Source organism: Lontra canadensis, unplaced genomic scaffold (genome assembly GCF_010015895.1).
Source record: "Lontra canadensis isolate GAN:19392208 unplaced genomic scaffold, GSC_riverotter_1.0 scaffold70, whole genome shotgun sequence".
NCBI lineage: Eukaryota > Metazoa > Chordata > Mammalia > Carnivora > Mustelidae > Lontra > Lontra canadensis.
Genome location: NW_022631064.1, coordinates 960370 through 964584, shown reverse-complemented (window position 1 = coordinate 964584; position 4215 = coordinate 960370). Strand labels below are relative to the sequence as shown.

Sequence of the window (4215 nt, the reverse complement as noted above, 5' to 3'; positions counted from 1 at the left end):
AAATGGGCAACATAATAATGATTTGACTGGTTTTTAGGTTTCTTGACATCTAGAAATACCTTATTTTAGGTGAAATAAAAATTGGGCCAAAGCTAGAGAAAGGAGCTAGTCCTGATTTTGGAAAGTATCCAGTATAGTTGTGCAATAAAGATTTGATCAAACAGAACCCAACTCAAAGATTCAAGCCTTAATCTGAATTAAGGATTTCTTTTAAAAAGATAAACCCACCTACTGTCCTACATCAGAGGATATCCTGTGGCCAGTGCCTTATACTACCAGTCTTGAGGAAATAACATCACAAAAGAATGCAATTAGCCAAGAGCAAAGAACTAGATCTTATGTCTACCCAGTATGACTTGCTTAGGTGAGTCATGCAATCACTTTGAGTCAATTTTCTTATTTATGAAATTTGGATAATAACACTTGCCTCCCTGTTTCAGAGGAAAATTGAGAGTATTAAATGAGGTCGTGTAAGTGACACTACCCTATGACCATAACACATTATTGTTATTATCACAATATCAGTTTCTTTTCAGCCCCAAATCATCTCCTGTGTTCTACATGGCCAGGCCGGTACTCCATGGGCAGAACAACGATATGTCCTAGATTTTCCTGGGTGACCTAAAACTTTCAACAGTTCTGTCCCACCGTCCTCATGAGTACACTCCTCAAATCATGTTTTCTTAGATTGGAAATCATAGCCACTTAATCCTTAGTGAGATGTGTCCAGACGCATCGTGTAATTAGAGGTGTACACACAAACAATATTCTAACAGTGATCTCCATCTGAAAGTCATAGAGTGCTCAATACTTTTATTGGGCTTTTAGAAGAAAACTGGCCAAATGCGAAAAGGAAGAGAATGAAATAAGAACCCATCTCAAGAGAAGAAAGGGAAAGCAGCTATCACAGGTGTCTGTTGCCAACCCAGGTGCGACTTACCCTCTGACATTAGATAAAACTAACTTCCTATACTTTTGACAATGGCACCAAACCGTGAGTGTCCCCTCAATGAGAAGTAGATGTGAGTGATGGCTAGTTTAGAAGAAAATGCCTTTCAGAGCAAGTCTTTGGCGGTCATGGAAGCTGGATTAGAAAGGAGTTCATTTAAGTGCACGAATAAATAGAATCTATATACATGGGTATTAGAAATGTCATTTTGACCTTTTAAAAAGAATAGATCTTGACCTCAGCTGGAATACGAACGTCCGAGCCTCCCATCTCGTTCCTAGCATTACTAACTGGTGCATTACTGCTTGGACACTAAACGAAGAGAAATGGCATTCCATCACTGGACCAACACGTTACTTCAGAAATCCCAGTTCTAACACAAGGAGTATGTTGACAATGGATGGAACAAGCATATACTGAAAACTTCACACAGCGCAGCTGGTAAATCACCCAGAAAGCCAATTCTATTTAAACGCTTATGAAAGCTCAGAGGAAAAATCCAAAACATCTTTTTAAAATCACAGTTGAAAGTGAAATGACGTCTTCCAGCAACAACAGGCTGGGGAAGGAAATGGTAAAACCTGGGTTTTTTCCTGCAGTCGGGGAACCCATCTTTCCTTCCTTTTGTTTTCTATTTCTTCATGTTAACGGAAAGCAATGAGGGCTTCTGTTTGCATCCAGGTCTATTCTGAAACACTGAGCAGACTGAGATAGCAAATCCTCAGGGAGGTGAAAGACCCCAGTGAGAAACTGGTGTAGTCTAGCAGACAACCTAATTTCGGCAGCCTCCAGGTACCTCCAAAGGCCTTTGTCTCTAATTCCAGTAGGATCTGGCTGTTGGGTCTCATTCTTCTTTCCATCCATGGCTCAACCACAGCCACAGTAGCTACGCACATGCACCCTGACAAGATTTTTTTTTAAAAAAAACCTTTTTTGTTTTGAATCCAATAAGCTGAATTTGAAACATCTAGGAAATAATCACTTATAACACAAAAGCAGTCAGGCAGCATTACACAAGTAACAATGGCTTTGTCCTAGTAAAACTTTATTTATGAATACACGCATGTCACATCATTTTTTATTTGTTATACAATATTATTTTCCTTTGGAGTTTTTCCAACCTGTTAAAAATGTAAACATTCTTAACTCATAAGCCAGACAAAAGCAGACAGCAGGGTACATTTGTTGCCACAGGCCGCAGTTTGCTGACCCTTGTCTTCGAAGCTCAGAAGGGAAAAGAGCACTAAGGAACACTTTTAGAAGTCACTCTAGGAAGTTAGCTATGGATGCAGCCCCTTCCTCCAAGGTTCAAGGTCAATCAGGTGTGCTGGTCATTAGTGTGGTCAAGTGACTATTTCCTGGTCTGCTCCTGGGCACAGAGCGGCATTGTCCTTTCCCACACCCTTGTGGTCAGGGAGGTCCTATGGCTTACTCTGGCCACAGAGCTATAAAAAGTGACATGTTCCCTTCCAGGTAAAAACTTCAGGAGCAAAAACATGATGTACCATATTCCCTTTTCAAGGTTAGAGCACTCATGGGTGGGCAAAGAGCCAACGATTGACCTGTAGTACAAGGAGACTGAGGAAGAAATAGAAGTCTACTAAAAGACTGAGATTTTAAGATGGTTTGTCATCATAGTTTAGTCCAACCTCTACTAAATGCAACCAGCTTATTATATACTATGATCAGGGGACACCTGGGGTGCTTTAAAATGAAACATTTATACCCATGTTTGCAGAAGACCGCCTCTTTGGCAACTGAAAATTAGTTAGCAGACACAGCATGGATTTATTACCCTTGTGTCTTTGGTCCGTGAAGAAAACCATAAAAAGTAGTAGATAATTTTTTTTTTTTTTTTTTTTTTTTTTAGTGATACCGTTCAATGCAGATGAGAGTGTGGTAAGACAGGTCGTCTCCTGTTCTGTTAGCCGGAAAACAAACTTCTGCAACCTTTCAAGGAAGTTGGTTTCCTGTACTCATCGGTGTCTTTTACAGATTTTCAAACTCTTTGACTTCATAGTCAAATTCTACTATTAGGAATCTCACCTAAAAAAATAATCAAGGCTAGTCAATAATAAGAGGCAAATATTTATGAATAATGAGATCTGTTCTTGTTAAAATAAGGAAAGGAAAACACCCTGGAAAAATCGTGTCCACCTTTATGGGAAATGCCAAAAATTATGTTATATTCATATAATGAAAAAATTACAGCACAATTTAGAGGAAGTTTATGAAGAATTTTAATGGCAAAAACAGATCATATATTATACATAGCACAAATAGTGTAATTCAATGATTTATATTTAAGTTATATATGCTACATGTAGAGAGATAGAGAGAAAGAGGACTGGCATGGAACACACCAGAACGTGGTGAGTTACAAATGGTTATTATTTTATTCCATTGACACTTTTATATTTTCAATTTTTCTACAAGGAATATATATTACTCTCATAATCAGAAAAGCAATAAAATGTATTTTTAAAATAGTCCCAAGCCAGCCAGCTTTAGACTCCCTCTTAGGGAGCACCAAGTTCTTTTCTTCTTTCCATAAGCTATGAAATGCCAAGTACCCCCTTTATTGAAGAAGGAACCCCCTTCCTGACATTTTTACTTTGGACCCCAAATTAAGTTGTAAACATAAAACCAGCCCCCCCCCCCAAATCATGACTCATGGAGATCTGCACTGAAAAGAATGACCTATGCTTCTTGCTGATGCTGGCATGTATTAATTCAAACCTTATTACTATTTGATTTAATTTATTATCTTAATTCTTATAAATGACTTGCTTCCAGAGAGTTTCATAGGCCTTTTACACCCACCCTTCCAGCCTTACCGTCTCCACTCTAACGCTAGTTCGCAAATTGCAGTGGCTTACCGAATAATTCTTGTTCCCTTCATGGCCTCATTAGGTATTGGGAGGGCAGCCTTCTTCTGTCTGATGATTCCAGCAGCCTGGGTGCTTCCATTGTATAGAACCCCACACGCCAAGCCTTCTTCAGAGGTCTCTGTTGGAATCTGTGAACAGCTAACCAACAAGTTAGAAGAATATGGCCTACAATCACTCTACCTTCATTCCCTTTGCAGAAAGACGGTCCCATGATCTCATGTTACCACAGGGAGGCTGGGGAATGTAGACTTTCTGTATGTTGAGGAAGGGGGCATGGAGTTGAAGGACATTAAGTGTATCTCTGCTGTATTCGGTCCAGGAGACTGACTGGAGCTCTCAGCTGTCAGTATCGCCTATGCCAGTTTACCTTAACCC

General features: G+C 39.5%; 1 long non-coding RNA gene across 1 annotated transcript; it reads right to left on the bottom strand.

Annotated features, from left to right (window-relative positions):
* Positions 1-1777: 1777 nt before the first annotated feature.
* On the bottom strand, positions 1778-2977 carry LOC116880986. The gene is made up of 3 exons (XR_004385315.1): positions 2826-2977; positions 2455-2527; positions 1778-1850 (listed from the first exon to the last, which is right to left on the bottom strand). It is a non-coding gene; the product is annotated as an uncharacterized LOC116880986 (long non-coding RNA).
* Between the last annotated feature and the right edge of the window lie 1238 nt (positions 2978-4215).